Genomic DNA, 26,523 nt, shown 5'->3' with positions numbered 1-26,523 from the left:
CTGCCCTCCACTGCTTAAAGCTCTTTGATGGGTCCTCCCTGCTGTTGTCACCGGAACCCAAACCCTGCGTGCAGCCCACACGACCCTCGTGTCCTGGCCGCTGCCCACCTCTCAGCTCACGTTGTCCTCAGCCACTCTGCCCCCAGCACTCAGGCTTTCTTTGGCTTTTGTTTTGTTGGCCTCACCATGCAGCTTGTGGGATCTTGGTCCCCCTGCTAGGGACTGAACCCAGACCCTCAACAATCCTAGCCACTGGACCATCAGGGAAATCCCTGTTTTGTTTTTTTTTCCAGACAAACTGTGCTTCTCCAGCCTCAGAGCTTTTGCACACGTAGATACCTTTACCTGGATGCGCATTTACTAGCTTTCCCCAGTTTTATCAGTTGTAAGAGACACGCTTAAAAAGACCGACTTGTACTCTGAGATAATTGCGGACTACATAAAAATTGCAAAAAGTAGTACAAATAATTTCCATATTTCCTTCACTGAGTTTCCCCCATCGTTGGTTTTTAGCATGCTTACATCTGTCCCGGTGTATTGGATGCTAGAGCCATTTTTGTGTATTTCTGCCCAACTCCCTGGGTAGTGACTTCATGTTGGAGGCTTGAAACTAACTCGTGTGGAGGCAGAGAATTTACAGAACAGAAACTAGTAATCAGGGACTTTCCCCCTAGGAAGTGCTGTTGAACATTTACCACCATGCTACCCTGGTATCAGTCTCTTTTCTTTCTCTCTCTTTGTGTGTGTTGGGGGGCCTTCCTAAGGCCCACTTGACTTCGCACTCCAGAATGTCTGGCTCTAGGTGAGTGATCACACCATCATGGTTATCTGGGTCATTAAGATCCTTTATGTATAGTTCTTCTGTGTATCATGCCACGTCTTCTTAATATCTTCTGCTTCTGTTAGGTCCATACCATTTCTGTCCTTTATTGTTCCCATCTTTGCATGAAATGTTCCCTTGGTATCTCTCATTTTCTTGAAGAGATCTCTAGTCTTTCCCATTCTATTTTTTTCCTCTGTTTCTTTGCATTGATCACTGAGGAAGGCTTTCTCATCTTTCCTTGCTATTCTTTGGAACTATGCATTCAGATGGGTGTATCTTTCCTTTTCTCCTTTGCCTTTAGCTTCTCTTCTTTTCTCAGCTATTTGTAAGGCCTCCTCAGACAGCCATTTTGCCTTTTGCATTTCTTTTTCTTGGGGATGGTCTTGATCACCACCTCCTGTACAATGTCATTAACCTCCGTCCATAGTTCTTCAGGCACTCTATCAAATCTAATCCCTTGAATCTATTTGTCACTTTCACTGTATAATCATAAGGGATTTGATTTAGGTCATACTTGAATGGTTTGGTGGTTTCCCTACTTTCAAACATCTTCAAATGTCCTGACAATGTCCTTTATAGCAAAAAAAAAGAAAAAATGTCTGCTGTGTATATTATGTAAATATCTTGTTTTGTATCCCCTGCTAGTTATAGCATCCACTGATAATTTTTTCCTAAAGAATATTCTTTCCTTCCCTATTCATTTGTTTATTCATTAATTTATTTATATCAAGATGAACTCATGGATTCTTCTTTTGTTTTTTGGGTTATAACTTAGAAGTCTCATGATTTATTTCAGTGCTCAAATTATGCCAGATTTGTCCAGGAGAAACCATTTCAGGCTGAAAGTGAAAGTGACGTTGCTCAGTTGTGTGCGACTCTTAGCAACCTCATCGACTGCAGCCTACCAGGCTCCTCCGTCCATGGGATTTTCCAGGCAAGAGTACTGAAGTGGGTTGCCATTGCCTTCTCTGATCTCAGGCTGGCTCCATTCTTATTGACATGTTCTTGATATTATTTTTTCCTTTAAGCACATCATCACTTTCTGGCACAACAAAATGTTTCAGGGTCATCTTATACTTTGCCCGAGTGAGCCCTGGAATTGGCTGTTTTCCCAAAGTGCCACTGTTCCTTTTAGTGGAGAATGGCATTTAGAAACCAATGTCTGGGAACTGGGGTGCTCTGTGCTTCTGAGGAAGAGACACCTGTTAAATTTCTGACAACAGGATGCATTTTACAGACCACGGTGTGTACCGATCCACTGGTCTGGCATTTGACTCTTTTTCCTTCTGGCTACTTTTCTATTCAACCTGAAGCTGAGCTCAGCAGTGAGTCCTCTGCCAGGACTCCATTCCCACCCTTCCTGCCCTTTTCTCTGCCCAGTTCACACACCCTTCTGTCCTGTCTTCCTTTTCCACTGAACCACAGCCAGAGAGCCCGATTTTACACCAAACAAGCTTGCTGCAGGGCACAGTGGATTTCTCTTGGATTTTACTGTATTCTGACCTCTGTCTTTACAGATCTTTTTTGTTTGAAATTGGGTGGAAGATAGGAAACTCCTCTGGGGCTGAAGGAAAGTCTAAAAGAGTTTTTTCAGTAAGCACAAAATAACATTTCTAAAGGTGAGAATGCTCTGTGTCATGGTTAATTAGTAAAATTTTTCTTTCTTGGTGATATCTAAAATAATATTGTTTTAGGGGACTTCCCAGGTGGTCCAGTGGTTAAGAATCCGCTTGCTGGTGCAGGGGACTTGGGTTCAATCCCTGGTCCAGGAAGATTCCACATGCCACAGGTCAACTAAGCCCTCGTGCCACAATTACTGAAGCCTGTGTGCCCTGAGCTCATGCCCTGCAACAAGAGAAGCCACCACAATGAGAAGCCCGAGTATCACAGCTAGAGTAGCCCCCACCCCCTGAAACTAGAGAAACAAAGACCCAGCACAGCCAAAACTAAATACGTTACAATTTTTAGTTATTTTAAAACTAAATATATAAAATAATAGTGCTTTAGATTCAGTGAAAAAGATCACACCTGTTATCCTTCAGAACAGATTTCCCAGTTCTTCCTCATGAGTGCTTTTCCTCCATAGCATTCAACACAATCGGTAACAGATTTTGGGGTCACTATTGGTTCATATGGGTTTCCCTGGTGGCTCAGACAGTAAAGAATCTGCCTGCAATGTGAGAGACCTGGGTTCAATCCCTGGGTCAGGAAGATTCCCCTGGAGAAGGGAATGGCAATCCACTTCAGTATTCGTGCCTGGAGAATCCCACAGACAGAGAAGCCTGGTGGGCTATATAGTCCATGGGGTTGCAAAGAGCTGGACGTGACTGAGTGACAACCACTTTCACTTTCACTGGTTAATATTGGTCAGAGCTGTATCATCAATGCCTGGCACATTGATGCTTAGTAAAACTTTGTTGAATGAATGCCTGAATTAATTTTATCTTCTCCATAATCTGCGAAACAGAGATGACTTTCTCTACTTTACTGATGGGGAAACTGAGGCTCCAATAGCCAAGGTTTGTTCAACGCTGTTGCCCCAGTAACTGGTGCAATGGGACTTCAAATCTGGATTTGTTAGAATCTAACGTGCGAGCATGGAGAAGGCAATGGCAAAGTCGGACACGACTGAGCGACTTCACTTTCACTTTTCACTTTCATGCATTGGAGAAGGAAATGGCAACCCACTCCAGTGTTCTTGCCTGGAGAATCCCAGGGACGGGGGAGCCTGGTGGGCTGCCGTCCGTGGGGTCGAGCAGAGTCGGACACGACTGAAGCGACTTAGCAGCAGCAGCAGCAGCAATATGCGTGCAAAGTGTTTCAGTGGAGGAGATGCTTTTAGTGGAGAATTGAATTGAGTTTTTTATTCCCATGATGAGTTTTGCCGCTGAAGGAGTTTCTAAATTCTTAGAAATTAGGGCAGCACAAAAATGATCCAAAGGAGGACACAGAACAGGGACTGGTGCTGCAAAAGTGGCCACGAGGGGCCCTCTGGGGCACCATAACCGCTCATATCATGGTTTGCCGTATTCCCACTGGAGTATGGAAGGGCCCGGCAGAGGCAGGCTGCAGGGACTTGACCTCAACCATGAACCCCATCCCCCAACTCCCCATGACTAGCTCTGGGGCCCGCCAGGGTGCCTTCTATGGCAGAAGACACTTCTCCCAGGGGCTCCACCATGCCACCTTCCCTGCCTCCTACACATGCCCAGCAGTTGGGCAGAATGGAGGTTACACCTCTGCTTGAAAGATGGGGAAACTGAGTCTCCAAGGATAGAAATACTTATCAGAGAGGAAGTTTCGCCATCTGTACAAGGGAGGATTGGACTTGGTGATGTCCAAGGCGGTTTCTCCAGTTCTCCGGATAGTGGTTTAATGGCCAGTGGCCTCCTCCCCACCTCCCCTCCTCCCAACCTTGGGGCTTTCCTGCCCTGCTCCCAGGGGAAACAGTGCTTGCGTCCAATTGCTTCCCTTTGAACTGAGAGTCAAAACACAATCCTCATTTACATTTCAAAGGCCGCAGTGCCTGATCTGGATCAGGCACGCCATCCACCTGGTCTCTGAAAGTCCCTGTCCTGGCCTGGCAGCTGGGATGGCCTCTCAAGAGATGAGTTAAGCACCTTTGGAGACGATTTGAGAAGCGCTGAAAGACATTTCCACTTCTAAACAGATGTCTCCTAGAAATACCACAAAATACAATAGCTACTCACACTTCCACATGTATACATGTTAGATGCCAGGTACTCATTAAATCCTTTACCACAACCCTGTGAGGTCGGTGTTATTATTTCCCCATTTTACAGATGAGGCCACAGAGGCACCAGAAGGTTAAACTTGTCCAAAGTCAAGATGGAGAATTTGAACTTCCTGCATGTTCACTTTCACTTTTCACTTTCATGCATTGGAGAAGGAAATGGCAACCCACTCCAGTGTTCTTGCCTGGAAAATCACAGGGACAGGGGAGCCTGGTGGGCTGCCATCTATGGGGTCGCACAGAGTCGGACACGACTGAAGCGACTTAGCAGCAGCAGCAGCAGCGTGCAAGTGCACGACCACTACACGTCAGTTCAGTTCAGTTCATTTCAGTCGCTCAGTCGTGTCCGACTCTTTGTGACCCCATGAATCACAGCACGCCAGGCCTCCCTGTCCATTACCAACTCCCGGAGTTCACTCAGACTCACGTCCATCGAGTCAGTGATGCCATCCAGCCATCTCATCCTCTGTCGTCCCCTTCTCCTCCTGCCCCCAATCCCTCCCAGCATCAGAGTCTTTTCCAATGAGTCAACTCTTCTCATGAGGTGGCCAAAGTACTGGAGTTTCAGTTTTAGCATCATTCTTTCCAAAGAAATCCCAGGGCTGATCTCCTTCAGAATGGACTGGTTGGATCTCCTTGCAGTCCAAGGGACTCTCAAGAGTCTTCTCCAACACCACAGTTCAAAAGCATCAATTCTTCAGTGCTCAGCCTTCTTCACAGTCCAACTCTCACATCCATACTTGACCACAGGAAAAACTACACGTCACTACCCCTGAAATTCCATTCTTGGCTATCCAGGCTCTTATTTGGAATACAAACACCAGGGAAGATAGCCTTGAAACACCAGCAACTCAATGAAAAGCTAGCCGGGGCCTGCTGGGCTGCAGACCCACTGGACGCTTTAGGGTTTTCAGGCCCCCGGCAGAACTCTGGGCGGCTCCACCCTCAGCCTGCCCCTCCCCTCCTCACTGCCCCAGGGCCAGCCTTACACACAGCTGGGCCTGCAACACAGGTAAGAGGGGCCGAAGGTGGGCTAGAGATCACCTTGGTTTTCAGACAGGCCTGGGGTTCCCAATGTCATGAAATGTCAAGGGCAGGCCCCCAGCCTGTTCTTCCTGAGGGGCCTGGGATTGCTGGATCATATGAGAACTCTAATTTTTAGTTTTCTAAGAGACCTCCATCGGAGAAGGCAATGGCACCCCACTCCAGTACTCTCGCCTGGAAAATCCCATGGATGGAGGAGCCTGGTGGGCTGCAGTCCATGGGGTCGCTAAGAGTCGGACACGACTGAGCACCTTCACTTTCACTTTTCACTTTCATGCATTGGAGAAGGAAATGGCAACCCACTCCAGTGTTCTTGCCTGGAGAATCCCAGGGATGGGGGAGCCTGGTGGGCTGCTGTCCATGGGGTCGCACAGAGTCGGACACGACTGAAGCGACTTAGCAGCAGCAGCAGGAGCAAGAGACCTCCATGCTGTTTTCCACAGCGGCTGCACCAATTTACATTCCCACCAACAGTGCAGGAGGGTTCCTTTCTCTCCACGTCTTCTCCAGCATTTATTATTTATGGGCTTTTTGAAGATAGCCGTTCGGATTGGTGTGAGATGATACCTCATTGTGGTTTAGCTTTGCATTTCTCTAATAACTAGCGATGTTGAGCATCTTTCCAAGTGCCTGTTGGCCATCTCTGTGTGTTCTGTAGAAAGATGCCTGTTTAGCTCTTCTGTCCCAGCACTGTTTGAACCTCTGTTCCATGCAAGAAGTTCACAGACTGAGAAAACCTGACAGTCCTGGTAGAGGAAACGGGTTGGCATTTAAAGTTCATTCAGTCATGTTTAGCAGCGTCTACCATGTACCAGGTGCTGGGGAGACAGCAGTGAACAGATGAAGTCTTTGCTCTCAGGGAAGCACCAACCACAGACAACAGAAGGCCCTCTTTGGGGGCCTTTGTGTCTTTCTGCCCCTGTTGGTGGTGAACAGTTGTCCCTGGCTCCCTCTCCCTGACCCCGAGAGCCCAGGGAACAGAGGCCAGATTCAGGGCTGCTCACTGAACATTTGTTTTCTACAGAGTCCCCTTAGCTGGGTCTGGTCCTCCACCTGTCCCAGCGCCTCTGGCTTTTTCCCCTGGGCAGCTGTCCCTCCTGACCCCACTCCTTCCATCTTGCCTGCCTTCCTCTCTCCCCGACCTTGGGGTCACTGGCCGTGGTTCTCAATCCTGGCTGGCCATCCACGTCCCTGGAAGTAACTTCAGAAAGCACAGGACCCCCCGGGCATAGTCAAGACTCTGCAGGTGCGAGAATGGGGTCCTGGCTTCTGATATCTTTCTGGGGCCATTCCAGGTTGAGATCTCGGCTCCAAGGGCCTACAGGGAAGCCCCTGGAGTGACTTCCCCAGCTTTGACTTGGAGCAGCGACGCGCTGTAAGCCAGGGGCTTTGGGAGAAGACTGACTGGGCATCTGAAGGCCAGGTCAGAGGAGTCAGGACTGAGCCCAGCAGGTCCAGAGAGGGATGCTCAGTTGTGAGGCTGATCTCCAGGAGGGGAGGGAGGGGTGGGCACACTCTGACTCCTCCCCAGGCCTCTCCCAGAGCTCTCTGTCCTCAAGGCTACAGAGGGCTCCTGCAGCACAGGTCAGGGAAGAGGAGGGGAAGACGTGGAGAAGTAGGTAGGGGCAGCTCTGTCTTCTCTCTCTCCTTCCCCTGTTAAGTCCTGCTCGTCTTTCAAGGCACAGTTCTAATTTCACCTCCTCCAGATAGGCTTCCCTTATTACCCAGATGAAAACCAACCCATCATTTCCTCATAGGACTTCCCCAAGGATTTCCTTGGGATTCACTCTGTATACTTAACTCATCAAACTTAGATTGGGAAATGACTCTGAAGCTAGTCCACTCTCCTCTACTTTGGGCAGGCCTCCGTGTATACATCTCATGCATGTGTACCACTCAGCCTGAGGTCAGAGCCCCCCACATTTGGGGCCACCTGCAGGTACAGGAGCTCGGTTCCTTTGGCCACATCGTTCCTCTGCAGCGGGGGCAGGGCCTGGAAGATTGGGAGCACGGTCTCCTTGGGCCCTCTGGCCCCAGGCCAGGACTCTGTCTTTGAGGACTTTTCCTGGGAGAACCAGGGGAAGGTTTGGCCCATCCAGAGTGACTGGACACTTCAACCAGGAAACCTGCTGTGTGACTCTGGGCAACCAGCCCTCTTTGTGGATATGTAGGGCGGATACCAACCAGGGTTCTTGGCCTTCTCCATGAACAGAAATTGACTAGAAGCCAGAGAAGAAATTTAGGCGAGGCTTACTGGGGATCCTGTACCAGGTATAGGACAGAGGAATAACAAGTAACAGGTTCCCTTGCTGGCTCCCTGCGGTAGGGGTGAGCCCTGGGGTGAGGGTAGGGGGTGTCCCGGGGGTTGGGCGTGAGGGGTGGCTTAGGTGGTTTGCCCATCCCTTTGTGGTGTTGAGTGTTAGGGGGGCTTGCCCAGCACCCTGCTTTTGCTCCCAACACCGTTTTTTTTTGCCTCCTGGCTCTTAAGAAATGGCAGTTGTCTGTGTTTGTGTGTGTATATGAATTTTTTGTATCTTTTTGGTCCAGTATTTGCCCCTAACTGTGCATGCACACGGTTATTTTTAGTCCCATATAGTTTCTTTGTATTTTTGAAGCTGGAGGAGAGGTGTGTTTGCAGCTCTCATTGAACGGTCCCAGGTCCAGCCTGGAGGGTTTCCCTGGGTCTCATTGCCAGACCAGGGAAGGATCAAGGAGCTTCTTCCCCTCACATGGAATATAAGAAAAGCCCCATCCAAAAACAAGCAAAGAAGCCCAGTGAAGGTTCTGAATTTCTCCAGTCTGACCTTTTCATTTTTTTAAATATCACATTTGAAATGTTTTTTCTTGCTTTTTTGGGTGTCTTGCTTTGCTGGTGACCTCAGCAGTACATGTTATTTTGTGTGCTGGGAAATCCAGCTTTTGGTGGTGTGTGTGGGTACAGATTTCTACGTATGGATTACATTAATATATGCACGCAGCCTATATGCACACACACACACAAATCACATCACACCGTGTTGAATCAGTGGTTCTCAGGCCTGCCTAGGAAGTAACAAAAATCCCAGCGTTGCAGTTAAAATAAATCAGAACAAGGAGTAGGGACCAGGTGTCAGTAGTTTGCAAATCTCCCCAGGTGATTCCCTCTGTGCCATCACAGCTAAGAAGCTCTGATACAGGTGGCAGCTTCCTGACAGAGTGCCTTTATTGAACAGTTAACAAGAGTGAGCGTTAAGACTCTGAAATTAAGGGACGACACTTGGAAAGAAGCAGATGGCAAAAAGGCTTGGCCTGGATGCAGTGTTCTCACCTTGGAACAAGACCATCTCTGCGGTCCCACCCAAATCTTAAAAAATGCTTTGGCTGCAATGGATATGCTCAAAGAGGAGAGGAAGGCCTCCTGGGAGAGCCCAGACCCCTTCTCTAGAGGCTCACAGATCCTGGAGTCCTGAGTATCCATAGCTGCTTCCTTTTTTAAACCAGGGGGTATAAACCAAGGGGACTCCTGTGCACCTCCCACAGGAGCAGACAGCAGCCGGTCTGAGCTGCTGGGGAGCCAGGATTAGGGAGAGATTAGTGAGTGTGGTTTAGAGGGGCTCTGGAGCCTTGCAGCCAGCTCAGAGGCCTTCGGTCCAAAGATAGCAAACAGGAGAGGATGAGACAGCATGTGGAAGGGAGGGGGCAATGAGGGAGAGGGCACAGTTGGCAAGCTGATGCTTGGCCCATGAAAAAATCATTTATTAGCTCCTGTTTTTAAAACAGTTTTGATTACAAAGCTAAGATATGTTTGTAAAAACATGGACAATATTGAAGCATACAGATGAAAAATGAAAAGTTCTTTTTCACCTTCAATTTCCTCCTGAATTCTACTTTCCACTATCATCATTTTGGCATATGTGCTTTCAGACCATTTTCTATATATATGTGTTTTCTATATACATTATTTTTATTGCTTTTAAAAAAACGGATTATTCTCTACATATTATTTTGCAACTTGTGTTTTAAATACTACACCACAGACATGTTCTGTGCCTGTTCCTAAGTCAGAGTTACTTTATTCCTTTTGACAGCTGCCTAGAATTCCAGAGCCTGCTATGATTTATGGGACCACTACGGTCAGCATACTTGTTCAACGGTTCTGTCAGATGCCTTCCTAAAAGTGGAATGGCTAGTTCTGAAGCCTGTGCTTCTCTAAATGGAATGGATTTTGTCCAGCCATCTCCCCCAGATCCTTTGCAGACCCACCGATGTTATCCGTAGACCCACTATGTTATCCTCCTCATAACCTCATCTGCATTGGGTATTACCAATTTCTTATACGTTTCCCAATGTAAACGGAGGAGTGTTAACAAAGCTTAAACAAAATGCAGTCCCATGAGGCTTAGCCTCCAGTTTCCTGTCTTCCAGATGGGGAGGGCGAGGGAAGTGGTATCTGTCAGCTGCCTGCTGGGAGGAGCAAGAGACTCTGGTGGGGTTGCTGCCCTCCCCAGAGCCCTCGCTGGAGCCCTTGAGGTGTTTGTGTGAGGGGCTCCGTGACAAAGGACCCAACAGCCCCACCCAGGGGGTCACAAAGGTGGGAAAATGCCTTGTGTCAGGATGGGTCACCTGAAGCCAAATGGTCTCAGCTCAAGTGCCAGCCCGCTCTGCCCTTCCCAGCAGCTCCTTTCAGCCTCTCTCCCCATCTATTAAGCGGAGGTGATGGAGGTGCTCCTAGGATGAGGATTAAGCAAACGGATATTTGTGCAGAACAGCACCTGGCAAGAAAATGTTAGAGTGGGGTGAGTTCCCAGTTGATAAGGCATTCCCCACGGCACACACACCCCCACCCTACCCTGCTCCCCGGCACACACAGGGTCCAGCTTCTCTCCTTGGGGGTAACCACTGTTAACAGTTCGGTGCCTATCATTCCAGACTTCTAGGAAATCTAGACACGCGACTTTCACGTGCGTGCAGGTACGTGTGACAATTATAAAACTGTCCCGTGGGCACACTCTTTCCCTTACGAGTCTTCTTTTTAAATTTTTTAAAACTAACTTTATTTTCTGAACAGGTATTACATACACATGGTATAAAATTCAAAAAGTAAGGAGGTAGAGAGTGAAAAATTAGCATTCTTCTCTCCTCAGTGTTCTCACTATTTAAGTTCTTATTGTTATCAATTTCTTGAGTATACTTCAAGAGATACTTCAAGCATTTTAAGAAACATATTCGCTCAGACTTTTATTTTTTCTCACACAAATGGTAGTACACTTGACAGAATCTTCTCCACCCTTTTTTTTACCTAATGAAATATCTTGAAATACCTATATCTTTTTATTTCACCACATGTATAGTTTTAAAAAAATTTTTGGCTGCATAGAATTTCACCGTTAGAAGTTATCATCACTTCTTTAATCTGTTTTTAAGGAAACTGAGATTTTAAAGTATTTGGTTTATTAATAGACTATAATAAATATTCTTAAAAGAAGTCATATTTATAAAGCCAAAGAAAACCTAGCTAAAATTGACTTAAACTGATAAACAGTTTGAAGACTCAGTAACTGCACACTGACTTCTGTTTAGCCCCTTAGTCTCCCTGTAGACCTGGCTCTCTGACTCTTTTCTGTCCTTTGATATGTGGACTTTCTCTTTAGGCTCCATTCACCTCCACTGACTTCACCTTCACCAACTCCAGGGTCTTCCTGGGTGGAACAAAAAGGCTGTACCAGACCTCCCTCCTCAGATCACACCATCCAAGGCAAGGCAGAATGTGTCCCCTGTATCTTCTACAGGAGAGAAAGGAAGTAACTTGTCCCCAGAAACCCTGCAAACCACAAGCATCTGCTACATTCTCCTATCACTCGCACTTTTCATTTTAATAGTCTATCAGGAACGTTGTTCCTATAGATACATCTATTTCTCTCTTTTTAAAGTGATTTCACGTTCTTAATTGTGTGGAGTTACCATGGCTCCTTTGCTCGCTTTCTCTCTGATAGACATTTAGGCATTTCTGTTTAAAAAAAAGCAGAACAACTTACAATGTTGAAATGAATGTCTGTACTAGCTAGGATGCAGTTCTTTAACAAAGACCCACAGTAACAGGTGCTTAAACACAGGAGTTCTCTCTTCAGCTTCAGCAGGTGTTTAAGCATTCATGGTGGACAGGGTGGCTCTGCTTTAGTCGGGGATGCAAATCACCTTTATCTTGATGCCCTTGTCTATGAGATTGAAGAAAACTCAACACCACACTTTCTGGGTCCATATTCCAGCCACTGGAAGTGGAAGAGAGGAAAAATGGAAGGTCACTTCCCCCCAAGCACACCACCCACAAGGTACACATCACTTTGCTCACACCCACTTTTGCCAGAACTTGGTCATGGGGCCACACCCAACTGGAAATGGAATCACATTCCAGTAGGATGTGCCCCACAAAAAGTTGGGGGTTCTATTGCTAAAAGAAGAGGAGGAGAAAATAAATTATGGAATAATTAGCTACCTCTGCTACAACATCCTTACACTTTTTTCTATCAGCAGCCCTGTATTTTGGGGGGATTGAATTCTTTTTATTTATTTGGCTGTGTTGGGTCTTAGCACATGGGATCCTTGTTGCATCATGTGGGATCTTTCATGCAGTACAAGGATTCTCTAGTTGTGGTTGGCGGGCTTCAGGAGTGGGTGTAGTTGCTCTGTGGCATGTGAGATCTTAGTTCTCCGACCAGGGATCGAACCCACGTCCCCTGAAATGCAAGGTGGATTCTTAACCACTTGACCACCAGGGATGTCCTGGATTGAATTCTTTTTGATACCCGCCGCCAAATATTTCTACCACTGTATGCTCCCACTGACCGCTCTCGGACTGATGGTTTGCCACCCCCCAAAACTGTAGGAGCAGCCACCACCACCACAACTGCAAGCTTACCCCAGTCCATTGCTGGCTGTGCCCATGGCATGGGCTGGTGACTCTGTCCATGCGCCAATCTCGAGTTCTGTGACTGCCCTCAGTCTCCTGACTGTCCTCACTCTCTGTGACTGTTATCAAATTAAGACACTTAACTCTAGTCTGGGTCTGAGAGAATCTCAGCTTCTCTTTCAGTCTTGGAGTTAGATCTGTGATGGAGGGAGTGTACCCCGAGAGGGGCAGCTTTGCATAAAATGACATTTAAACAGAGGGAGGTGATGGCCCTACCCTGCACACTGGCAGAATGTAGCCAGTGGGCCATGTTCAGATGATGCTAAGAGCCAACAAAACTGTACTGTGGTCACAAGAGAGCTACCCATGGCAGAAAGAGGCCTGAGAACAGAGGAAGAAACGAATGCAGAGCAGTGGGAGTGTTTAATCTAGGGAACAGGGGGCTGAGTGTGGCTGGTGAATACTTCTTGGACCGACTCTGGAATGGGAGGGGGCAAGGCCCTGTTCCGAGAAGGCAATGGCACCCCACTCCAGTACTCCTCCACTCCAGTACACCCCACTCCAGTACTCCTCCACTCCAGTACACCCCACTCCAGTACTCCTCCACTCCAGTACACCCCACTCCAGTACACCCCACTCCAGTACTCCTCCACTCCAGTACACCCCACTCCAGTACACCCCACTCCAGTACTCCTCCACTCCAGTACACCCCACTCCAGTACTCTTGCCTGGAAAATCCCATGGACGGAGGAGCCTGGTGGGCTGCAGTCCATGGGGTCGCTGAGGGTCGGACATGACTGAGCGACTTCACTTTCACTTTTCACTTTCCTGCATTGGAGAAGGAAATGGCAACCCACTCCAGTGTTCTTGCCTGGAGAATCCCAGGGACAGGGGAGCCTGGTGGGCTGCCGTCTATGGGGTCGCACAGAGTTGGACACGACTGAAGTGACTTAGCAGCAGCAGCAGGGCCCTGTTAGGTTCCACGTGGCCCCCAGGGGTGGGCATAAAATGAGAAAGACTCTCTTAAGAAATGTAAAGCTATTTCCATGACACTTTACCAGAAGGTGAAGAGGATATCTGGGGCCCACCAGGCCCCCCACTGAGCTGACCTAACCTCAGACGGCTCGCCTCTCTCCCTGCTGCTCTCCAACCTCGAAACCAAAACTGCTCTCTGCCACCACCACCACCGAAACTGCTCTCACTGTCAACACATCCCTCCAACTCAAGGAAGCTTTGCTGGCCTCATCTTCCTGCCCCCGCAGCAACAGGCCACACCCAGACCACATCCCTCCCCTGGAAGCTTCGGGTTTCCTCCAAGCCACCCTGAGCTGTCCACCTCCCCTCTTGGCTCTCCCTTGATGGTCCTTTGCTGGTGGCGTGTCATCCTCCTGCAGTGACTTCTCTACTGTAGACCTTCACTCCTGCTCACACTGCACCTCACCCTGTCTTCCATTACCATCATGGGTGGGTGGCAGTGCCAATCTAGAACTCTGCCCCTGTTCAGGGGTACAGAGCAAGTAGCCAAAAGCTCAGTGTGCCACAGGCATGTAAAATTCAACTTGTCCAGAAGGACTTTGTCATCCACCCCCTCAGTTCAGTTCAGTTGCTCAGTCGTGTCCAACTTTGCGACCCCATGGACGACAGCATGCCAGGCCTCCCTGTCCATCACCAACTCCCGGAGTTTACTCAAACTCACGTCCACCACGTCAGTGATGCCATCCAACCAACTCATCCTGTCATCCCCTTCTCCTCCCACCTTCAACCTTTCCCAGCATCAGGGTCTTTTCCAGTGAGTCAGCTGTTCTCATCAGGTGGCCAAGGCATGGGAGCTTTAGCTTCAGCATCAGTCCTTCCAATGAATATTCAGGGCTGATCTCCTTTAGGATGGACTGGTTGGATCTCATTGTGTTGTAGCCACGCGTTGCGGGAAACAAACTCACTCAGAAGGACAATGCAGATAGTGGAGTGCAGTTTACTACACTGGCGGGCCCAAGGCAGAGTCGCCTCTTAGCCAAGGACCCCGACCAGCATTTGTGAAAATCTTTTATACCCCACGTGTACGTGTCTGAACCCACCACTCCAAATTCCTTGAGACTTACATCAACCAAGGAAAATACAATCCCAATAACCCATCATTCACGTGCTATGTGCTCATGTGCTCAAACAGTCAAACAATTAGCCAATAATCAGTAAACCTGAGGTTACACTCCGATAGACACAGAAAAATTTATGGCCTGTCTGGAGGAAGGGGTGATTAGTGTTTGGTTTCTCTTAGGCGATCAGTAACCTAGATACAATCTTCAAGGTTCCCCTGTCTGGAGGGGGTCTTATCCTTCTGTTGTTGTTTTCATAGGCACTAAAAACAGAGTTCAGAGTCCATTGGAAAGGTGGCCAAGCATGATCAGCATGAACAGGCCTAAGATGGAGTCCTATGAATTCCTTCTTCACTTGTAGTCCAGGAGACTCTCAAGAGTCTTCTCCAACACCACAGTTCAAAAGCACCAGTTCTTCGGTGCTCAGCTTTCTTTATCGTCCAGCTCTCACATCCATACATGAGTACTGGAAAAACCATAGTCTTGACTATACGGACCTTTGTATCCACCCACTACCCTGCCACCCATCTCTTCTTCTGGTAGGGAACAGAGAGGACCACCGTTTAAGCAAGAACTCTGGGTCACCCCTGCCTGCTTCCTTTCCCTAACCTCCGTATCTAATAGATTCTGCCTTCTCAGTATCTCTCAGGTCCATTCACTTCCTCCCATTGCAACTACCACCTCCTGACTCATATCTCAGTGTTCAGTCTTGTCCTCTAACCCATGGATGCGGTTATGTCCCTCTGACTTAAGACCTTCCCAGGGCTCCCCATCACCTTCAGGACAGAATCCAAATGGCTTAGCAAGCTTTCAAGGTTCTTTTAGATCTCCCTTCTTCCTGCCTTTGGGGACCCAAGTTCCTTACGCTGCTCCCCTCTCGATGGGCTCCAGCCACCTCACCAAAGATGGTACCACTCATAGGCAGCTCCTTTGGCTTGGAATTACGCCTCTCTTTCTTCCTCTGGCTAACAGCCAATTCCAAGGCCTTCAGGCCTCAGTGCAGACTTCTCCCTGCCTCCAGGGAGCCCTCCCTGGCTGCCCCAGGATGGCTTAGCTGTCCCCTCTCCGTGGCCTCCCTCGCACCATGGATCAAGCCACAGAGCCTTTGTGCACTGTTTCTACTTGCTTGATTGTGTCTCTGTGTCATCAGGCTTCTAGAAGCTGGGTGTGCAGAACCTTGCCCAGGTCCCTAGTATGGATCACTTGAAGCCTGGGACAGAATGCATTGGATAAATATTTGTGGACAGGTGTTGAATCAAATACCTTACTAACTGGGTGCAGCTCAGGGCTTCAGCAGCGGCCCTCACGTTGAGAAAACGGCCAGGGCACCAGGGTTAAGAAGCAGATGGAGAGTGAGAGCGACTAGAAAGTGAAAGTAAAGCTGAGTCGGGAGGAAAGCGCCCAGAGGGTGCAGACTGGGGAGGAGGGGCCGGCCAAGAGTTCATTCAACCCAGTCTAGCGAGGGAGTCGTCGGCTTGTGCGGGGGTGGCGCTGTGGGCGGGGAAGCAAGCAAGCGAAATGAAACAGAGAGAAAAATGTGTTTTGTAATTAGTCATTGCCCCCTGGGGTGATGCTGGGAGTTTTCACCGGAGGTGGGTAGACCAGATTTGCAAAATGACAAACAGGGGCTAACCACCAGCTGGGGCCACAGTGGGGCTTCCGGCCCTGGTGGCAGAAGTCGAGCTTTCTAGTTTTTTCTCTGTCCCGCCCCACTATGTTCAAGATTCTGCCAAATTATGGAAATGGGAAGGGAAGGCATCTGAGCAAAGGCTTTCCCAGGGGCCAAACCTGTGTTTCCTGACTTCCATGGAGGCTGGCCTTGGCCTCTCTGCAGGATCTTAGGACGAGGGACGGGACAGGTTGGTACTCCCCACAGGGAAGGCTCTGAAACAACCTTGTATCCAAAGACCTTGATTACTTTGCCCAGTGGAGGTTCTTCAGTTCAATTCAGTTCAGTCGCTCAGTCGTGTCCGACTCTTTGCCACCCCGTGGACTGTAACACTCCAGGCCTCTGTCCATCACCAACTCCCAAAGCTTATTCAAACTAATGTCTATCGAGTCAGTGATGCCATCCAACCATCTCGTCCTCTGAAAGGCAAAGTGGAGGTTCTTGGGAAACAGGAAAACATTCCAGAGGTGGGGATTCCAGAACTAGTATCCCCAGCCCTCCCCTCCTGCTGAGGAAAGCAGCGAGAATGAGCATGGCGAGGTATAAAGGGGAAACGTCCTGTGCTTAGGAAAGTGGGTGTCCACTGCTCCCCACAGACCCTCCTGGGGAGGCTGGAACCAAATGTCAGGACCAAGAGACCCCTGACCCTCATATGCAAATAGGGCGCCCTGTGAGATTCATGCCTTTATATCCAGAGCTAAGTCTTCCAAACTTAAAATCAACATCCTCAGTGAGAAATGCATTTCGCATGAGTGTTTACATACCCTGAAACAAGCTGTAGGAAACTATAGGTAAGTGTTAGTTGCTCAGTCGTATCCAACTCTTTGCAACCCCATGGACTACAGCCCACCAGGCTCCTCTATTCATGGGATTCTTCTCCAGGCAAGAATACTGGAGTGGGTTGCCATTTATTTCCTCCTCCAGGGGATCTTCCAGACCCAGGGATCGAACCCGAGTCTCATGTATTGCAGGTAGATTCTTTATCATCTGACCCTCTTTTCTTTTTATCATATGTAACCCATGCTCATGTTTTTCCTTTCTATTTCTTTTTTTAAAAAATTCTGAATGCAATCCACTGAACTGATTTCTTGATCCACTAGTGGGTTTCAGTCCGGTTGCACTGGGGATGTTGGTTCTTCACTGTGCAGGGTCTTCAACCCTTGACAACTGGAATTTGTTTCTGCTGAGTTCCTTTCTCCATGGTCTACTTACTAACACACCTTCCACCAGATCTGCAGTCCTCGAAGTCACCACCTTCATCAGGATATCTCATCTGTTCATCTGATCCCAGGACCTTCAGGATAGGCAGGGAGCCGTGTTACCGGCAGATTATGCGAGATAAGAATAACACAGGAAGCCCACCAGGTTTATATTGGGTGGTCAGGTGAGGGTGGGGGATGGGCCACTCTGGGTTGCAAGATTATTGCAAAAATAAAATACTTAAGCAACAGTAAGGGGTTGGCTGATGAAATCACACACCAGGAAACCTAGAGCTAGGTGGTTCCAGAGTTGGTTAAGCGATCACTTGGCTTTTTGGGGGTTTTTTTGCCTTTGGTTGTCATCTGCCAACCTTTGGAAATGTTTCTCCTTACCTTAGTCTCTGAGACTGCTATGTGAAGGGGCTTTGTGGGTGGCAGGAGAAGGGAAGGGTGGGGCCTAGGTTTCAGCTGGCAGGGTAAGTGAGTGAGTCACTGGGTGGCTGGGCCCCTTCAGCCCCATGTAAGGACAGGCTGCAGCCGCCCACTGCCCGCCTGAACTGTGTCTGGACAGAAATGGGCATGTCTGCTTTGCAAAAGGCCCCACCTCATGCTTGGATAACCCTGTGAATCAGGACGGCCAGAGATGCATATCATCCCTTTTCTCCCCATGAGCCCCAGGCCCCCAAAGCGGAAATGACTCCTGGCCTCACCTAGAAATCCAGGCCTGAGCTGAGAAGAGAACTAGTGTCCTGTCTCCAGTGTGGTACTAGAGTTCCTGGAGCAAGAAGGGCCAATCAGGATACAGAGAAGCTTTCCGGTGCCCCTTTCTCCTTTAGGCTTGTTTCTAAGTCCCATCTCCAGGCAACCAGACGCCTGGTTGTGTCACCTGCCCACATGGCCCATTGTCTGCTGGTTTCCCCGGGAGAGGTAGAGGCAGGGCTAGGGCAGAGCGTGGTGGCCGTGGAGTGCCTGGGGGTGTCTAGGTCTTTGGTAGCATCTGATGGTATTGACTTAGCTACAATGGAGGTCTGGTAGCCTTTGGGACTGTGTGTGAGCGGGGAGCACCCTATCTTAGCCACTGGACCACCAGGGAAGTCCCAAGAAAGTCTACTTTTAACAAAGGAGGGCAGGAATTGGGCCTGGGAGGAATTTGCTATAGGAGCTGGTGCTAGAGAGTGTGGTGCCAGCATATGTGGGTGCCTGTGGGTGGGGGTGGAGGGCCATCTGAAGTCTAAGCTGGTGTATGTGTGTGTGTGCAGGAAGAGGGCAGATGGTGTAGACATTCAGGACTGGGAACTGGAACACCATGGTTCTTTCCGCCACGTCAGCCCTGTGATCTTGGAACTTAACCTCCTAGAGTCTCAGTTTTCCTAGCTGCAAAATGGGGATGCTAGGAATCTCCTTCACAGGGTTGTTAAGAAGATCTAGACAAATGGATGTGAGGGTGCTCCCAGGAACACAGAGGGAGGGCTCCTCTGGGGGCGGGCTGGGGGAGGAGTTCTGCTCCTCCCCTTAGGCCCTCTCTGGAGCTGGGGTGTCAGGTAGCACTCAGTTTGAAGATTAGGGCAGGGCAGCTCCAAGCTCCTGGACTTTGGTTTCCTCCCTCGCTTCCTTGACTGCCCCAGGCAGTAGTAAATCAGGTCACCACTTGTCTTTCCTCGCTTTAGCTGTCATGCACATGGCTCCTGCCCAGCTCCCAATCCAGGTCACCATCTTCCACGCCTCTCCCTTCCCCAGTGGCCAAAGAGATGGCCTCACAGTGCTTTTGTTCTTGAGTGCTTGCTGTTCATTAGACCCTGGCTGTGTGCCTGACACTGGGCCAATTGCTTTAGGAAGAAATAGCAGCTACCCTTTGCAGCATGCGATCTGCCAGGCTCCATCATGAGATGGGCTTCCCTGGTGGCTCAGACAGTAAGGAATTGCAGAAGAGGCCCATAATTCAGGAGACCCAGGTTTCATCCCTGGGTTGGGAAGATCCCCTGGAAAAGGGCATGGCAACCCACTCCAGTATTCTTGCCTGGAGAATTCCATGGACAGCCTGGTGAGCTACACAGTTTATGGGGTTGCAAAGAGTCAGTAACTGAGCGACTAACACTTTCACTTTTATCATGAGATTATCTCTTTTAGGGAGATATGATCACGTCTGCTGTATGAGTGAGGAGACGGAGGCTCAGGAAAGGTAAGGATCTCAATCAAGGTCAAGCGACAGAGCCAAGGCTGAAACCGAGATCTGTCTGATTCCAGAGCTTGTGTTTTTAATCCCCGAGGTCCTGTGTTTAGAGGACAGTGGACAGAGGGTGCAGGTGGGAGATGGGGCTGCAGGCACCGGGGGAGGTCAGGTAAGGGTCATTCTGGGAGTCAGGGAGCGGTCTGGCGGGAGGATGCTGGGCCTGAAGGAAAGAGGAGGGGAAAGGCCTGCAGTGTGATAGGGAAGTCCACACACACTCACCTAGACGCCCACACGGTATACGACACCCAGACACACACACACAGGGCAGAGTCCCACATACCCCGCCAGACACGTACAAGGACCTCAGCACAGGTGGCGCTAGTGGTAAAGAGCCTGCCTGCAATGCAGGAGATGTAAGAGACATTGGTTCGACCCCTGGGTTGGGAAGATCCCCTGGAGGAGGAAATGGCAACCCACTCTATTCTTGCCTGGAGAGACCCATGGACAGAGGAGACTGCGGGCTACAGTCCATGGAGTTGAAAAGAGTCGGACACGACTGAGCACACATGCACTCAACAAGACACACACACACACATACGCACATGCACCTAGAAGACGCACACAGACCCAGAGGTGCACGCGCACATTGACACACCTCAGACATCCACAGACCCAGTGACACACAGACTCACGCACACAGGCATAGAGAGGGAGACTCCCACGCGCACACATGTCCTGGAGGGAAGGGAAGGAGCAGCCAGGGCCGCCTCATTTCCCGGCCTCCTCCTCTAAGGTGAAAGGAAAGCCTTCCCCAGAAACGCTGAGTCAGCAGCGGGTGACAAATGAGCCCGGGGCAGCGGGTTCGGGCGGGAGCGCTTAGCATGCGGACTGCGTCGTGCCAGCGCCAGCCCCAGTGGGCGAGGGGGCAGGGAGCGCCGGCTGCCCGCGGAGGGGGAGGCCCCAGGGAGGAAGTGACTCACTTTGACTTTGCAAACACCGGACCTGCCGCTCAAGGTCAAGCAGCAGGACTGCCAGCCGGCTTCCTGCAGGGAGGAGGGGTGGGCCCAGCTAGTGTGGGAGGGTGGGGCTGGATGCAGGTGGGGAGGCAGACAGGGGCCTGGCCCTCCCCGCTGTGGCGGGGCTCTACCACAGTGGAGGCCGGGACGGTGCACGGGGGAGACCCCTGAGTGCTGAGGTTCGGCTCAGGAATGGCCAGGGCTGGCTGGGGGAAGGGGCACTGATCCTCCGGTCCTTCTCCAGTCTCTAACACTGCCCCACCCACCCCACCCCGCTGCCCAGTGGAATCCAGTGCGAGGGCACATCACAGCAGCCTGAGCGGCCGCAGCCACGCCTGGCCGGGCCGTTCTGGCCTCTTGCCCCCTGAGATCTGGCCCCACTATGCCCCAGTGAGATCTTTTCAAGACATCAATCACATGAGTTCCTCCAACAGCTTCCCGCTGCACCAATAATAAATGCAACCGCTGGTGAGGAGCATCTTCCAAGTGGGTCGCTCTTGACAGTGAAATTAAATTTCACTATTAAAAAAACGACACCAGGACAACGTGCATGAATGGGGGTTGTTCCGGGCAGGCAGCCCTGCTTTGGGCTTGTTCGAACCTCAGAGACTTTGTCCTCGCCCCACCTTTGCCCGGCTGCCCCAGCCTCTGGGTAAATGTCTGTCGCCTCCTCAGACAGCCTGTCCCTTACTGTCCTGCTGCCAGTCACGCTCCACGCACATCCTCTACTTTATTTCCTTCATGGCATCTACTGCTACCTGGATTTATCTTTTTGTTCGTCCATTTACTTCTTTCTTGTCTGTCTACTCCTCCCTCCTTTATGGAGCTTTTATAGCTCCTTATAGATACATATGGCTTCCCAGATTGCTCAGTGGTAAAGAATCCACCTGCCAATGTAGGAGACACAAGAGACGAGGGTTCGATCCCTGGGTGGGGAAGATCCTCTGGAGAAGGACATGGCAACCCACTCCAGTATTCTTGGCTGGAGAATCCCATGGACAGAGGAGCCTGGCGGGCTACAGTCCATGGGGTCACAGAGAGTCGGACACAAGTGAGCACACACACGTATATACATAGGCCGAACCACATGGCTTACAGTATCTTCCCCCACCAGGGACTGAACCCAGATCACCAAGTGAAAGCCTGGAATCCTAACCAGTAGACAACCAGGTTACTGGTCACCATAAAAGCTTCTTGACAGCAAAGACCTTTTCTGTTTTGTGTGACCCTCCCTGTGTCCCCAGTCCCTAGAACAGTGTCTGGGACAAGTGGTTCTTAGTAACAATTAATCCATGAGTGTGCAGATGAGGGGAGGCCTAAAAGGGAACACAAGACCTCAAAGGGCGGGCGTGCAGAGACTGCGTCAGGTACAGGGGCAGGCCTATGGGTGTGAGCTACCAGGGTAGACCCAGCCCAAGAGCAGCAGGACGGCTCTGGAGTAATCCAGACCCGGCAGAGAACTTTTCCTCTCTCTGTGCCTTTAGCTCAGTTGGTAAAGAATCTGCCTGCAATGCAGGAGACCCCGGTTGGATTCCTGGGTCAGAAAGATCCACTGGAGAAGGGATAGGCTACCCACTCCAGTATTCTTGGGCTTCCCTGGTGGCTCAGCTGGTAAAGAATCCACCTGCAATGTGGGAGACCCTGGTTCGACCCCTGGGTTGGGAAGATTCCCTGGAAGAGGGAAAAGCTATCCACTCGAGTGTTTTGGCCTGGAGAATTCCATGGACTGTATAGTCCATAGGGTCACAAAGAGTCGGACACAACTGAGCGACTTTCACTTTCAGAAAATAAGAATGAGTACACTTTCTCTTCTGTGTTATTGATGACTCTGGGTCCCCCACTACCCAGATGTCACTTCCTCTCTTGAGACACACCTGGCCTGCCTGGGAATCCAGAAGTGGAGAACTCCTTTCTGTAAGGAGCCTCTGGGAGGTGCCAACCCCATTTCCATTCCAGGTCCTGCCAGGCCACAAGCCTCAGTTTCCTCTGAGGCCAACAGGGCCTGAGCAGGGCTCCCTGTTCAGAGGCTGACCACTGGTTACAGTGAGGTCAGTCCATCAGTTCAGTCGCTCAGTTGTGTCCGACTCTTTGTGACCCCGTGGACTGTAGCACGCCAGGCCTCCCTGTCCATCACCAACTCTCCGTTTTTACTCAAACTCATGCCCATTGAGTCTGTGATGCCATCCAACCATCTCATCCTGTCATCCCCTTCTCCTGCCTTCGATCTTTCCCAGCATCAAGGTCTTTTCCAATGAGTCAGTTCTTTGCATCAGGTGGCCAAAGTATTGGAGTTTCAGCTTCAGCATCAGTCCTTCCAATGAATATTCGGGACTGCTTTCCTTTAGGATGGACTGGTTGGATCTCCTTGCAGTCCAGAAACTAGACAAAGTGTTCATGTCCTGGCTGTGTGGCTGTGGTGTCACCTCTGAGCCCAGAGGATGTTTCCTGCTTCTGACTTGTCAGTCCTGTCTTCTCCATCCCCCCGCCCCAGACTGTGGGTCCAGTAAGATAAGGATCATGACTTATCAGTGCTTTGGAAAGGATTCCTGTCAAAGGAGGCCCATAAGGGAATATCCTTAGTGGAGATTTACTCCCAGGGGTACACCCGGGGCACAGGAAGCTGCTAAGTCCTCTTTCTCCCCCAGGACCAGTCTTTCTGCTCCCCTAGCCCTCACTCCATCTCCATGAGCTGGTCCCGAGGCTCTGGCCTGGCCCTTCCAGCTTCGGGGTGGGGAAAATAGAAAGTGAAAGTGGCCCTGGGAAGGAGGTCACCCCAGGGAGCACGCAGCCTGCCAGCTGCCTGCAGAGGGACCCCAGTAAGGGAGGGCAGCTCCTGGCCCCCAGGCCCCCTGCCCTGGGGGACCTGCACAGCTCTCAGCCTGGCCCGGGCCTGGGGCTCCTTCCTGCGGCAGCCCCGGGCAAAGCAGGATGACTGAGCAGTGAGAGGGTGGCCTGAGGCCACTGCTTCAGAGTCTTTTGTCCTGACTCAACCTCCTGCGTGGGGGAGAGAAGGGGAGGGAGGCCCTGGCAGCAGGGGTTTGTCCTGTGGGGTGGGTCAGGAGCCAGAGTGGCCGGCTTGGCTCCCGAGTCGGGTCAGGATGCTGTCTGTCTCAGCCCAGGCGGCTCTCTGCAGGGCCCCCTTCAAAAGGGAGCCCCAAGGTGTGGGTGGGGGCAGAGGAAAGTGACAGCAACAAGACAATAGTCTCAGTCAGCTTCCAGCCAACCACAAGCTGGCCCGCGCCAGCCAGGTGCCTCACGAGATCGCAGCCTGGAAATAACACCTGGGCCACTGGCCCATCCTCGTTGTTCTTCTGTTTGTTCAAGAAAAAATTTTGAGTGTTCTTTGTGCACAAGACGCTGTTCTAGACACAGGGGGCAAGCCATGGAAACAGACATATAAAAAAATCCCTGCCTTCATGGAGCTTACATTCTAGTGGAGGGGAAAACAGCCAACAATCAAAGAAAAATAGTACAGTAAGTAAAATATTAACATAATAAAGTAAAATAACTGAAACAGTACATAAGCTGGTGATAGATGCTGGAGAAAAATAAAGAAGGGAAAGAGGAAAGGGGTGCTGAGGTGGGGACAGGTTTGTAATTTTAAGTGGAGAGGGTACCTTGCTGAGAAGGGGACATTGATTCTGATTCAGTGTCTCTTTAATTTGTGTGAAAAATCAAGGATGCAGATATGATTATCATCATCCCCCTGAAGGTGAAGGAAATCAAACCCAAGGACGAGTCCAAGGTCAAATGTCTGGGAGGTGGAAGAACTAAAGTTTGAGCCGAGGCTGTGTCTGTGTCTGTAACCACCACGTGCTCTTGGGCAAACTGACAAAGAGAGGACAGAATGGAAGCGAAGAGGGAAATAAAGGCCGTATGGGGGCCTCGCAATGGTGGCCATCTGTTTTCCAAACTGAAAATCAGAACACGATCTGAAAAGATTTTCCTGTTGCTCATAATGAGAGTGGCTGCCCGGGAGAGGTGGTTTGGATGCTAGCCTGAGTGGTGGGATTTCTGAGACATTCCAGTGGCTTGTGGGGCCCACGAGGCAGTCCAGGGGTAGGGCATTGCCATGGCAACCCCAGCCTAGCCTCAGGGCCAAGAGCCTGGTGCGGGGCCACATGGCAGAGAAGCCACACTGGGCATGGACCCGAGACTCTGCGGGCCCAGGGCAGCCAACACTGAGCAGACAGTGGAAAGTGGGGAAGGGGATGGCCCACAGCCCATGTTCTGGGCCAGTTGGGAGGATGGGCTGGCAGGTTCCAGAAAGCCCCCTGGCAGGCATCTGAGAGGCATGTGGGGCAAGAACCTAGGCTTTCCTGTTGGACAAGTCTGGCTTGGAATCCTCCAGCTCTCTGGCCCTGAACAAGTCACACAACTTTGATGAGCTTTTCTCTCCATCTGTGAAATGGGGATGTTCACTCGCCCCCAGATAGTTGCAAAGATCATCACATTTTGAGATACTGCATGAGTTGTACACCAGGCTGCAGACCTCAGACGTGGTTCCTGCTGTTTGCCTCCACCCCGTGGGGCACTGGGGACCTGCCAAGGTGGTGAGCGGGTGAAAGGGGAAGAACTGTGGGGCTTGGGAAACGGATGGCCCGGTCAACCAGGGCATGGCAGGTCCCAGCCAAGCCCTGCACGTGGGCTGGGGCTTAGTCAGCAACCAAAGAACAATGTCCGCCCCAAACAGCCAGGCCCGCAGTGCGAGCCCTTCCCCCAGCTCCCACCACTGTGTAACCGTAGTGCCCTGGTCCATAGGCCTCTCCACGTGCTCACACCTGCTCTGGCATCCTGGGGGCTCCAAGGCCCACCATGCCCTCTGCTCAGGTGAGCAGCAAGGTGCCCCAAGGTGGAAGAAGGCCACGCCCATTGCTCCTGCGGGTGTTGCTTTCCTTTCTGCCAGGGTGCCTGAACTTCCCAGTAAACTCCTGGCTGCCCCCGCTACTGCTTCTGGAAGATTGTCCTTGAAGAAGGGAAAGAACAAGGGACTTAAAGGCTTTTGTATCCCTCCCATTTCCATGGGCTGAGGTGCACCTGCTCTGGCCACAGCGATGGCAGAGTTGAGGGCAGCTGGAATCCAGCCCAGTTTTTACCAACAATTCATTGTGTGACCTTGCGCATCCTTTCTAGGCCTCCTTTCCTTCGTCTGTAAAGTGAGGGGGTTAGACTAGATCGTCTCTCAAGTCTACCTGTAACATCTAAATGATGGTGAAACTGTTTACCTCAGATTGGGACTCGAACCCATATGGCTGGGACTTGAACTCAGCCAAAACCCTGCTTGGGACTTGAACCCATGTGGCTAGGACTTGAACCCAGCCAAAACCCACAGTACCTGGTTCCAGGACATAATGAAGCTCAGGTTCTTGATGTCTCATCACAGAAAGAATTCAGTGAGAGACAAAGTGATAGGTAAGTGGATTTATTCAGATACAGAGAGACGCACACTCCACAGACAGAGTGTGGGCCACTGCAGAGGGTGAATGCAGCCGTGAAATTTGGTATGGTTAGTTTTTATAGGCTGGGTAATTTCATATGCTAATAAGTGGGAGGATTATTCCAACTATTTTGGGGAAGGGGTGGAGATTTCCAGGATTTGGGCCACCGCCCACTCCTTGGTCTTTTAGCTGTGGAACTGTCCTGGTGTGTTGATTGAGGATTAAGGTCTAGTCTTGTCTGCCATCTTGGTCCCATTTGATTCTAATCGGTTTTTGTTGTGTCCTCGGGCTATATCATTCTTTCAAAAGTTGTGCCTTGCCCCTTTCCCTCCTGTTACAATGGCATGCGCTGAATTTCATCCATTTGTTCGTTCCTGGCACTTATCACTGTATTTTGTTTGTTTGCTAGTTGTCTGCCTTACTCCACGCCA

The 26,523-nt window shown here is 50.4% G+C and overlaps 1 long non-coding RNA gene across 1 annotated transcript; it reads left to right on the top strand.

Annotated features, from left to right (window-relative positions):
- The first annotated feature begins 9,121 nt into the window (after positions 1-9,121).
- Positions 9,122-24,595, top strand: LOC132346424 (uncharacterized). Its single transcript, XR_009496254.1, has 3 exons — positions 9,122-10,396; positions 19,596-19,647; positions 24,334-24,595. It is a non-coding gene; the product is annotated as an uncharacterized lncRNA (long non-coding RNA).
- Positions 24,596-26,523: the final 1,928 nt, after the last annotated feature.

The sequence above is a fragment of the Bos taurus genome, chromosome 10 (genome assembly GCF_002263795.3).
Source record: "Bos taurus isolate L1 Dominette 01449 registration number 42190680 breed Hereford chromosome 10, ARS-UCD2.0, whole genome shotgun sequence".
Classification (NCBI taxonomy): domain Eukaryota; kingdom Metazoa; phylum Chordata; class Mammalia; order Artiodactyla; family Bovidae; genus Bos; species Bos taurus.
This window is presented reverse-complemented; position numbering and strand designations above follow the sequence as displayed.